The sequence below is a fragment of the Otolemur garnettii genome, unplaced genomic scaffold (genome assembly GCF_000181295.1).
Source record: "Otolemur garnettii isolate 467f Iridium unplaced genomic scaffold, OtoGar3 scaffold00009, whole genome shotgun sequence".
NCBI lineage: Eukaryota > Metazoa > Chordata > Mammalia > Primates > Galagidae > Otolemur > Otolemur garnettii.
The window spans coordinates 4053758-4066810 of record NW_003852404.1 but is presented as its reverse complement, the minus strand read 5'-3'; the positions used below and the strand labels follow the sequence as shown (position 1 = coordinate 4066810).

Here is a 13053-nt window from a genome sequence, read left to right as displayed (position 1 = left end):
GCGCCTTAGCCGGTTGAGCTATAGGCACTGAGCCCACAATTTCAATTATTCACAGGAGAACAAAATAGTCTAAATGCCATTCTATATTTTTTACAAAGCTATTTCAAGGCTGGATATGGTGACTAACCCATAGCACTCTGTATACGGGCCAAGGTGGGTGTATCACTTGAGCTCACAAGTTCAAGACCAGCCTGAGCAAGAGATCCCATCTCTTTAAAAAAAAGAAATAGCCAGGTGTTGTGCTGGGCACCTGCAGTCCCAGCTACTTAGGAGGCTGAGGCAGAGGATTGCTTGAACCCAAGAGTTTGAAGTTGCTATAAACTATGATGCCACAGCACTCTACCAAGAGCAAAATAAAACTCTATCTCAAACAAAAAAAAAAAGTTATTTCAGCCTAATAGAAATTTATCTTATTAATAAAAACAGGCAAAATCTATACTGAGTAGTTCTGTTTTCTGGGCATTATTAAAAAAAAAAATAGAAATGATCAAAGTTTGTTTATTCAATGGGTCCTATTTTATAAACAGCACATCTTACTAAATCTGAAGCACTTTAATTATAAAACCTTGGTTCTGTGATGCCATTTCTTCTCTTAAACTTTTCCACTCCTCATTTCTTTGTTGTTGTTGTTGTTGAGATAGTCTCGTTATGTTATCCTCAGTAGAGTGCCATGGCATCAGAGCTCACAGCAACCTCAAGCTCTTGGGCTTAAGGAATTCTCTGGCCTCAGGCTGCCGAGTAGCTGAGACTACAGGTACCCGACACAATGCCCAGCTCTTTTTTTTTTTTTTTTTTTGCAGTTTTTGGCCAGGGCCAGGTTTAAACCCACCACCTCGGGTATATGGGGCCAGCGCCCTACTCCTTTGAGCCACAGGCGCCTCCCACCCCAGTTATTCTTTGTTGCAGTTGTCACTGTTGCTCAGCTGGCCCGGCCGGGTTCAAACTTGCCAGCCTCGGTGTATGTGGCTGGCACCAAAACCACTGTGCTACGGGCACCGAGCCATCCACTCCTCTTTTCAACTTACACTCCTCAACCAAATAAATCTTTAAAGATATTGTTTCCGTCATGTCAGTCTACTAATAGAAAACAAAAAAGAAATCCAACTGATTCAAAGGGCAAGGAACAGTCCTTTCAACAAATGGTACTGACACAAATAGCCACGTGCAAAAGAATAAAATTGGACCCCTACTTCATCCCTCACACAAAAATTAATTCAAAAGGTGTCAAAGACTTAAATATAAGAGCTAAAATTATGAAACTCTAAGAAGAAAACACAAAGGGAAAGTAAATCTTAGTAACCTTAGGTTAAGAAATCCCTTTCAGACTTAACTATAAAAGCAAAGTGCTACAAGAAAAACAGATTAGGCCTCATCAAAAGTAAAACTTTTAAGGCAGTGTGCAGTGGCTCATGCCTATAATCCTAGTAATATGGGAGGCCAACGCAGGTGGATTGCTTGAGCTCAGGAGTTCAAGACCAGCCCCGATCTCAAGACAAGATCCCATCTCTAGAATATAGCCAGGCATTCTGGCGGGCGCCTATAATCCCAGTTACTCAGGAGACTGAGACAAGAGACTCACTTGAGCCCAAGAGTTTGAGGTTGTTGTGAGTTATGATGCCACATCACTCTATAAAGGGCGACAAAGTGAGACTCTGTTTCAAAAATAATAATAATGATGAGATACCACTTCACACCCACTAGTATGGCCTATAATCACAAAGACAATGACAAGTGTTGGAAAGGAAGTCAAGAAACTGCAACTCTCACACACTATTGGTAGGGACATATTTTATATTATTCCACTGATACAGAATGTACAGAGTAGGCAAATATACAGAGGCAGAAAGGAAATGAGTCCTTGCCTAGGGCACAGAAAATTGGAAGAAGAATACAGAATCAAATGAGTTTCTTTCGAGAGTGATGAAATTGTTCTAAAATTGTGGTATCAGTTGTACAATTCTCAATGTTCTTAAAAATACTCAAAACCAGGGCAGTACCTGTGCCTCAGTGCGTAGGGCGCCGGCCCCATATTCTGAGGGTGGCAGGTTCAAACCCAGCCCTGGCCTAACGGCAACAACAACAACAACAAAAATAGCCGGGCACTGTGCCGGGCACCTGTAGTCCCAGTTACTCGGGAGGTTGAGGCAAGAGAATGGCCTAAGCCCAGGAGATGGAGGTTGCTGTAAGCTGTATAACAACACGGCACTCTACCGAGGGCAATAAAGTAAGACTCTGTCTCTACCAAAAAAAAAAAAAGTACTCAACTGTACACTCTATACGGGTGTTTAGATGGTATGGGAATCTTATCTGAATAAAACCATTTAAAAAAACAGTATGTGAGTTATGACACCATGGCGCTCTACCAAGTGTGACAAAGTGAGACTGTGTCTCAAAAAAAAAAAAAAAAGCAAGTAATAGGCTGGGCAAGGTGGCTCACACCTATAATCCTAGCACTCTGGGAAGCTGAGGTGGGAGAGTTACTTGAGGTCAGGAATTCAAGACCAGTCTGAGCAAGAGTGAGACACCACCCCCCCCCATCTCTACTAAAAACATAGAAATTAGCTGGGCATTATGGCAGGCACCTACAGTCCCAGCTACTCAAGAGGCTGAGGCAGGAGGAACACTTGAGCCCAGGAGTTTGGGTGGTGCTCATAGCTCAGTGGGCAGGGCGCCAGCCACATACACCTAGGCTGGCAGGTTTGAACCCAGCCCAGGCCAGCTAAACAACAATGACAATGGCAACAACAAAAAAAATAGCCGGGCATTGTGGCAGGTGTCTGTAATCCCAGCTACTTGGGAGGCTGAGGCAAGAGAATCACTTAAGCCCAAGAGCTTGAAGTTGCTGTGAGCTGTGGCGCCATAGCACTCTACCAAGGGCGACATAGTGAGACTCTGGCTCAAAAAAAAAAAATTAAAAAAAACGGCTCAGCGCCTGTGGCTCAAGTGGCTAAGGCGCCAGCCACGTACACCCAAGGTGGTGGGTTCGAATCCAGCCTGGACTCGCCAAACAACAATGATGGCTGCAACCAAAAAAATAGCTGGGCGTTGTGGCGGGTGCCTGTGGTCCCAGCTACTTGGGAGGCAGAGGCAGAAGACTCGCTTGAGCCCAGGAGTTGGAGGTTGCTGTAAGCTGAGATGCCACGGCACTCTACCCAGGGGGATAGCTTGAGGCTCCTGTCTCCAAAAAAAAAAAAAACCAGGAGTTTGAGGTTGCTGTAAACTAGGCTGACACCATGGCCTTCTGTAGCCTGGGCAAACAGAGTGAGATTATCTCAAAAAAATAAATAAATAAAAATAACAAAAACCTTTCCAAATAAAAACTTCTTTTATACATGAAAACGAATAAATTATTTATTTATTCGAAAGCACATTGTTGGCAGATGATTAAGTAACAACATAAGCAAGATACAAAACTGCATATGTAGCATGACCTTTATGACCTTATGTCATATCACAAAAGGACAGTATTTAAATCCAAGTCCATTAAAATTAAAACCTATACTCTTGACTAGTAAAAAAATAAAATAAAATAATTAATTAAAACCCACAGAAAAAAATACCAGGAAAGGCAAGGCTTGGTGTCTTACACCTATAATCTTAGCACTCTGCGAACCAAGGTGGGAGGACTGCCTGAGGTCAGGAGTGAGAGAGCAGCCTGAGCAAGAACAAGACCTCATCTCTCCTAAAAATAGAAAAGGTAAGCCTGGTAATGTGCCATGCACCTACAGTGTCAGGTACTATGGAGGTTAAGGCAGGAGGATCACTTCAGCCCAAAGTTTGAGGTTGCAATAAGCTACAATGAGGCCACTATACTCTAGCCTGACTGACAGAGACACTGTCTCAAAAGAATAATAATAATAATTGGAGATAAGCTAAATATCCATCAATAAGGAAAGAGGTCAATTCCCAAGACAAGTTTTTTAATAATAATATTCGACTACAGATATTGTTCCTCTTCAGCCTTTATTCCGATCCTAATCCTCAGTATCTATATATCTACATGTACTTCAAATACATCTCAGTCACTTTAGATAATTTTGTAAACTAGGTCAATGCTATTCCATCTCAAAGGAAATTACAGGACTATTTTCAATTCAATTACACATCAGTGCAAAACAATTTCAGGGCAGCCTTGAATGCTAAAAGTGAATTGGTGATGCCCTCTATCTTAGTCCCAAAACTAATCTTAAAAATGATTCCCAGACTCCAATTTACTTAACCAACATTTCATTTAATAAATACTGTATTTACAGACTGCCTACTATCTGTCAGGCACTATTGTAGGTGCCGGCAATTCAAAAATGAACAGACCAAAACCTCCACCTTCAGGGAATTTACATTCTATTGACGAAATTCAGTATCTCCTAAGAGTCAGGCAGCACACAATGTGCTCAAAAAAGTACAAAACAACTACTAGCTAGCTAATAAAGGTCACAAAAACTGACAAATTTCAAATGTACTTAAAATAGTTTCAACTATCTCAAATTTCAGCTAAGCTACAGGAGACTGAAACTCTTTTTGGCTGGCAGCAAGCCAAAGAACTGGAAGCCATATGAGAATACAGAAGTAGCTTGGGATCCTGCAATATTTCATCCAAGTAAATCTCAGCTGCAGTGTACATACTGTTTGAAGTCATATGCCTGGCCAATAATCAGGGAAGAGTTAGTTTCCTATTATATTAGCTCCAAATATTATTCCTAAAGTAAAAGTAGATTGTGTCTCATCACGGGAGTTTATTCCAGAACTTACTTTCCCTCTTAATGAACCAGCTATATCATAAGCTAGTGCAAGCCAGCAAATGACCACGGTAACCTTCTTCTATAGTCACTATACAGTCTTCACTGATAAAAGTAATAGAGGTACTTTAGTCTCTGGGTAACTCTAACATTAGCTGGCCAAAAACCAGAGGCTTCTTATATGAGCAAAATTGCCTTGCTTCTGCTCCATGTCAACATCTTCTAACATCAATAATCTACCACAGAAACATGTCACTTACCATCAGACAATCAACTGGTCTCTGTAAAACCTTCCCCTCTACTTTCAAGAACAAAACAAACCTCAAAGCACAATCTTGAGAATCATAAACCACTATAGTTGAAGAAAATAACTGAATAAATTAGTCTAGTAGTCCTTACATTTTAGAGAAGAGAAAACTGATGCCCAGAACAGTTACATGACTAGTCTAAGGTAAGACAGATATTAAAATGAAACAGCCAAACTCAAATTCAGATTTCTTGACTCCAAATCAGGTGCATTTCTCAACAGACCAAACTAAATCTGCTAATATTTTAGGGCTAGCAGGTATTGTCTGCAAGCCAAAGTTTACTATCAAAAGGGCAGGAGTATTGTGAGATGGAGTGAGAAAGATACCAAGAATACCTCAGACCAGACACATATCTTCTCCTCATATATAACACTAATTCCTCAGATAATGATGCAGAAGATACTTTGAATCTGTAGCAATTCTGTTTTTACTGTCACTTTCTCTGGCACCTCCTCTAGTTTCTCTGCTCCAGCAAAACAACCTGAAATGTGACCAAAATCCATTTCTTATAATGCAAGCCTAGGCACAGTGGCTCAGACCTGTAATCCTAGCATTCTGGGAGGCTAAGATGGGAGGATCACTTGAGGTCAGAAATTCAAGACCAGCCTGAGCAAGAGTGAGACCTCATCTCTGATATATTAGCCAGGTACAGTGGTGCACACCTATAGCCTCAGCTACTCAAGAGATTGAGACAGGAAGATCACTTGAACCCAGAGGTTTGAGGTTGCAGTGAGCTATGATCATGCTACTGCCCTCATGCCTAGGCAACAAAGCAAGCTCTCCTAAAAAAAAAAAAAAAAAAGATATTCTATATAGCATTTGGATTCAGAACTAGAAAAAAAAAAATCTATGCAGCAGCAACAGCAATGGAATTTGGAAAAGTAGGCTAGAAAAGAAATATGTAAACCAGGGTCAATTCTTATTCACCCTTCTAATTAAGCTCAGATGTCAACAACCTCTTGGAAGCCCAAATTCTTCCCTCCCAGGACTACACTTGAAGTAAAGTTACCATTGCATTTGCCTCATGTTATCCTGTCTATCTTCCGGACCATGGTCTTTGTTTTGTTTTCTGAGACAGAGTCTCACTTTGTCAGCCCCGGTAGAGTACTATGGTATCATAGCTCACAGCAACTTCAGACTCCTGGGCTCAAGTGATTCTCTTGCCTCAGCCTCCTCAGTAGCTGGGATTACAGGTATTTGCCACAACACCCAACTATTTTTAGAGGCAGGGTCTTGCTCTAGTTCAGGCTGGTCTCAAACCTGTGAGCTCACACAATCTGCCCGCCTCAGCCTCCCAGAGTGCTGAGATTGACTATAGGTATAAGCCACCACCCCTAGCCTGGACCATGTTTTGAAGGCAAAATTCTACTCTTAACTTTTCAACCTTAGATGTAGCCCAAGTAGATGCTGAATAAATGAATTCATAAACTTGCCATTCATACTGAAGCCCCAATATGAATGGCTAAAATACAGTGATCTTCTCCATTATGGCTGCTTTTTTATTTGTTTTTTAAAGAGAGAGTTTCACCTTTGTTGCCCAGACTAGAGCACAGTGGCATAATCTCAGCTCACTGCAGCCTCCAACTTCTTGCTTCAGTCTGTCAAGTAACTGAGAATGCAGGTGCACACCACCACGCCCAGCTAATTTTTCTTATATTCTGGTAGAGACAGGGCTTAAGCTGCCAAAGCCGGTCTAGAGCTCCTAAACTCATGCAATCCACCTTAGCTTCCCAGAGTGATAGGATTACAGGCATGAGCCACCACACCTGGCTTCCATGTTTTAAAATGTGTTTTTTAGGTGGGGCCCGTAGCTCAGTGGTTAGGGTGTCAGCCACATACACTGAGGCTTGTGAGTTTGAGCCCAACCTGGGCCTGCTAAACAACATTGACAACTGCAACCAAAAATAGCCGGGTGTTGTGGCAGGTGCCTGTAGTCTAAACTACGGGGGAGGCTGAGGCAAGAGAATTGCTTAAGCCCAAGAGTTTGAGGTTGCTGTGAGCTGTGATGTCATAGCACTCTACCAAGGGCAACATAGTGAGACTCCGTCTCAAAAAAAATAAAAAATGTGGTTGGGCAGCACCTGTGGCTCAAAGGAGTAGGGCACCAGCCCCATATACCGGAGGTGGTGGGTTCAAACCCACCCCAGCCAAAAAAAAAAAAAAAAACCAGTTCTCAAACATTTTAAGACCTTTCAAAAAAAAATCTTATTAGAAACCCTAAAAGCAACATACAGCTCTCAGGTGGTTTAAATCCCCATGGTTTGATAGAAAATATCTTACTTTGATTGCTTCTCAGCCTTTTGGCTAAAATCAAGTATAGCAAATACCCCACTTTGAAACCTGTAAGTCTAAGACAATGTGTAGCAGCACCTGAGCAGTAACTCAAGCAAACTAACTTTCTTCCTTTTTTATGTCCCTCTTGTACCTGTCTCTCTCTTTTCTCATAGAAGGATCTGCATTCAATATTTGACACTTTCAGGCTAGGCGTAATGGGGCTTACACTGTAATCCTAGCTACTTGGAAGGCTGAGGCAGGAGGATGGCTTGAGCCCAAGAGTTGGAGATTGTAGTGAGCTATAATTATGCCACTGCTTTCTATCCTGAGAATAAGACCCTGTCTTTTTTTGAGACACAGTCTCACTGTGCCACTCCCTCTGAAGTAGTGTGCCATCACCAGAGTTCACAGCACCCTAAAAACTCTTGGCCTCAAGTGATCCTCTTGCCTCAGCTTTCCAAGCAGCTGGGATTGGAGTGCCTGCCACAGTGACCAGCTAATTTTTCTATTTTGTTAGTACAGATGGAGTCTCACTCTTGCTCAGGCTGTTCTCGAGGAGTCCTGAGTTCAGGCAGTCCTCCTGCCTCAGCCTCCCAGAGTCCTAGGATTACAGGTATGAGCCACCCCACATAGCCAAGACCATGTTTCTTTTCTTTTTTTTTTTTTAAGTTTCTTGATGGTGGGACTTAGAAACAGAAAGAATATTGGCCACTACATGAACTACAGAAATCTAGCCAGCTGCTAAATATAATGGTATTTGGTGAAGGCCTTGGTAACTTCTGAACAAGCAAGAACATGAATTGAATCAAATGTGGCAGCCCTATGCTTTAAGGCTCAGTGAGGTAAAGAAAGCCTACGTACTTGACCTCCACTGTGTGGCTATGAACTGACTAAAACAAGCTACAGGCTCGGGGCTCACAGCACAGCAGTTATAGCGCCAGCCACAGAACACTGAGGCTGGCGAGTTCAAATCTGGCCCAGGCCAGCTAAAACAACAATGACAACTGCAATAAAAAATGGTCAGATGTTGTGGCAGGTGCCTGTAGTTCCAGCTACTCAGGAGGCTGAGGCAAGAAAATCGCCTAAACCCAGGAGTTGGAGGTTGCTGTGAGCTGTGACGCTATAGCACTCTACCGGGGGTGATAATGTGAGACTACATCTCTATAATAAATAAATAAATAATAAAACAAGCTACAGTACTATTGTATTCTAGATTACTACACAGAATTTCTTTTCTAAATAGAGACCTTCCCCTCGCTCTCAAATATACCAGAGTATCCTCCTCCCATCCCCATATGCTGACTGCATAAGAAATAGCCTGGCACAGTACAAAGGGCATTCATAAGCTTTCTTGTCAGTCATACCAATTAGAATCACAGACCACATTTAGTAGGATAACCTTTGAAACATTACTTAACTTCTCTGCACTTCGGTTTCCTCATCTGTATAACAGGGGCAATACCTACCTTAGTAGAGTACTTGCCAGATTTAAACAAAATTATGTACAGATGACCATCAGAACAATAGGAACTCAATAAATACTATTTTTTTTTTCTTTTTGAGAGAGTCTCACTATATCACCCTCAGTAGAGTGACATGGTATCACAGCTTAAAGGAACCTGAAACTCTTAGGCCTAAGTGATTCTCTTGCCTCAGCCTGCCAAGTAGCTAGGACTACAAGCACCTACCACAGCGCCCACCTGTTTTTTTTTTGTTGCAGTTGTCATTGCTGTTTAGCAGCCCCAGGCCAGGTTCAAACCTGCCATGGTGTACGTGGCTGTCACTCTAACCACTGAGCTACAGGTGCCAAGCCTGATTTTCATTTTTGAGACAGAGTTTCACTCTGTCACCCTCAATAGAATGCCATGGCATTACAGCTCACAGCAACCTCAAACTCTTGGGCTCCAGCCATCCCACTGCCTCAGGCTCCTAAGTAGCTGGGGCTGTAGGCACCTACCACAACGCCTGGCTAATTTTTCTATTTTTAGTAGACACAGAATCTCGCTCTTGCTCAGGCTAGTCTCAAACTCCTGACCTCAAGCAATGTACCTGCATCAGCCTCCCAAACTGCTAAGCCATCATGCCTGGCCTAAAGGGTAGGCTTTTAATTGGGCCAAGAGCCACCCCTGAAAGTATAAGATTTTCTGTGTAGGCAGAGTTTTTACATGGAGAGGATCTACATAGCTTTCATCAGAATATCAAAGTTGTTTGTAACCCATAAAAGAATCTTAAGTAATTCTTAACAGAGCCCCTCAGAATCTCATACTGGGACAGTGAAGAGGCACGTCTTAAAGCAAACATTTTAAAGCACCAATTTCATAAGCTATAAATTACTTACTGGGTTATGTTATAGACACTCTAAGCATATTTCTCCATTCCTTTAGTACTTTTCACATCAAGGTTTTTCTTCTTCCAGCCTCCACCATCCCAGCCTGCCCTTCTCCAGGCTCCATCCTCTCCCTCTTTGCAGAAAAGGCCTCTGCTTAAAAAAGCCTTATGGGCTCTACCAAGCAACAATGATGCTCCACTTTACATTTAAACCTATTATTGATAACATTTCCCCTCATTTCTGATATCATTTAAACAGTTAAGTACAGATGAAGAATATCATGCCACGCCAATCTTTCTATTATTTTTACAAATTTAAAATACTCTCTGAACTTACTAGTTCAATGCAAACACAACTGTCCCAACAGTTTTATTCCAAAAAACTAGAGATCTAGTCAAGCCAAGAAAAAGAGCAACTGCAGCTCTGCACTCCTATGTCCATGCTTTAATGTTATCAACTCATCAATGACCAGTTGAGTCACTACGAATTCCCATACTCTCTCAGGGTAGAAAAGCAGAATCTTTTTTTTTTTTTTTTTTTTTTTTGAGACAGAGCCTCTAACTGTCCCCCTGGGTAGAGTGCCATGGCATTACAGCTCACAGCAACCTCCAACTCCTGGGCTCAAGCGAGTCTCCTGCCTCCGCCTCCCAAGTAGCTGGGACCACAGGCGCCTGCCACAACGCCCCGCTATTTTTTGGTTGCAGCCGTCATTGTTGCTTGGCGGGTCCAGGCTGGGGATTCGAACCCACCACCTTGGGTGTACGTGGCTGGCGCCTTAGCTGGTTGAGCTATAGGCGCTAAGCCAGCAGAATCTATTTTTAACCAATTCCCCTTTACTGGCAGATAACAACACATCATTGGTGTGTTCTGATGAAATCTATTACCTATACTTCATTTACTACTTATATAAGCTTTTATACTTAAGCAATTGTAGCCTTTCAGCAAATAGAAGATAACAAGAGTTGTAAAACACATCAAGAGGAAAATTTATTTTACAGCCACAAAAAACTAAGTATGGTATATTATATTACTATAATGCATTTAAAAATCATCGCCATAGGAAATTACATCTTAAATTTTCTTTCTTTTTTTCTTTCTTTTTTGGCAGTTTTGGCTGGGGCTGGGCTTGAACCCACCACCCCCAGTATATGGGGCGGATGCCCTACTCCTTGAGCCACAGGCACCACTCATATATCTTAAATTTATCCCCTTTAACAACCACTTCTATTATTCAAAATAAATTTATGTTGCAGCGTTAGTAACTACTTTTATGCTGTGACCAACTCAGAGCTTTTTTAAGTCCTTCCCCTGTGAAATACATAGTGGAAAAGCACACTTGAAATACTTCAGTGACCACTCTTTGTGTCCAAATAAGCCACGAAATTCATCAAACACTGTCTTACTTTGTAGATCAAGAAAACCTACTATATGGGCTTCCTTTCGTTTCTATTTAATTGCTTCAACAGCTAAAAGATGCAAGTAATAAACAATTTACTTGGTGGCACAATACAGAAACTTGAAAGTCCTAACCAAGTATGGGCAATCAAAAAAAAAAAAAAAAAAAACCTCAAATTAGAAAGGAATTTGAACTCACAGAGTATTAAGTGAAGCTATGTTTGAGAGATCCAGCACTGAACTCTGCCTTGAAGTGGGCAAACCAGCCTACCTTTTCCCCTACAGTAAAGCAACTAGAGTTATAGATCAAAACTAACTAGATTTTCCACAAGCAACACTAAGTTATCACTAAACATTCTCATCAGTGAACAATTCTTAATTGAACAGAATCAGGCAGGATAAAACATTATGAAATCAGTACACACATCACACTGGAATGGAATTTATCTTCACTCTGTACCACCCCGCCTGGAATGAAAAATGTGAACTACAATAAAGAGCAGGGAAAATGACACTTGACAGAAACCAAACAATGACCTGAAATGACTCTAGAAAGGAGATGCCTTTCTCTTCTCAAAGTAATGTATATAAACAAGGCTCAAACTACAGACTGTGAAATAACCTGGAGACCTCACAGCAGTTAGCTTCTAATTTGCTCAAACATCCTACAATCTCTAGAAGTCAAACACACGATGACACAAATACAAAAACACAACACATCTAACATCCAATATTATTTATTGTATTACAGAAATAACAACAGATGTGGGGAGGAGGGGGTGCATGATGTAATATTATTCTCAGGTAGGTAACATTTTCCTAAATCTCCGTGGAATTCATGAATTCAACATTTTACCTTCACCAGCTACCTTTTAACTAAAATACCTTGTCACCAAGTCCTTTCAATCAAAGCTGTCCAAAATTCTACAATCGAGCAAATAACATAAAATTAGAAACATGCAATACCAGACTTTCTTGCAGGAGCCCTGATACTCTCTAGACATCAGGCCTATAAAGAATTAATGCCCATTAAAAATATTAAGTATAACACAAGCCTTCCAAGAAGTGAGACTTTTGGGGGTGATGGGTAATGTCAGTTAACTTCCTCTTCCTTTAAAAAGGTCAAAGACAGGGAAGCGTCCGGTGTAACATTTCCTCCTGAGATCGCGTTCTACCCACAAAAACCACATCACAATTCCCCCAATCGCCAAAACACATTAGCCAGAGGGAGGGCTTGCTGTACACTCTCACGGTAGATTGAAAATCCAACTTACCTCGGAAACGAGCTGATTAGTTTCAAACAGGAAATTTACCAATAAAGTTTATCATGTATAAATAATAAAGAATTAGGTAAACCCACCATGCCCTCTGCTGCAGGGGGAACTGAGGGGAAACGAGGAGTAAGAGGGTGTAATCCTCACGACAATCAAGAGAAAAGCCCTACCCTGCAGGGCTGGTCCAGGCACCAGCAAATTCTGCCTAATAAAAAGGGGGGGGGGGTTGTTAAGGGAAGAGAAGACAAGGATCTCCCAGCTTTAAAAGAGAAGGGCTGCAGAAACATGGCTTGAGTGGAGCTAGTTTTCACAATATTGCAGAGTCCCGGGATCCCCCGCAGTGCTGCTTCCGTGGCACCCCAAAAGCTCTGGCCAAGCCCGGTGCGGAGGCCTGAACAGTAGCCCCTTTCCTAACTGGACTATGGCAGCCAACAGCAGGGTACCGTAAGAGTCTCCCTGGGCTGCAGCTACAAGAGTTGAAGGGCCAGCAGGAAGGTGAAAAGGATACTGTTGGGGCGCCTGGGTCTGGAGGGCCCTGATGTTCGGGTGAGGAGGGGCCGCTGCTGCTGCCGCCGCCGCCGCCGCTGCTGCCGCCGCCGGGTGAGGAGGCGGTACCGCTGCTGCCGCCGCCGCCGCCGCTCCGGTGCCGGGTCCGGTTCCTGCTGCAGCCGCTGAGCCTGATTTCAGAGCCGGTTTCTGCGGTAAACTCATGGCAAAGCGAAGCCACCAACCCCCCC

General features: G+C 42.4%; 1 pseudogene; it reads right to left on the bottom strand.

The window, feature by feature from the left end:
- Window positions 1-13027, bottom strand: part of LOC105886418 — a 98415-nt pseudogene extending 85388 nt beyond the window's left edge.
- Window positions 13028-13053: the final 26 nt, after the last annotated feature.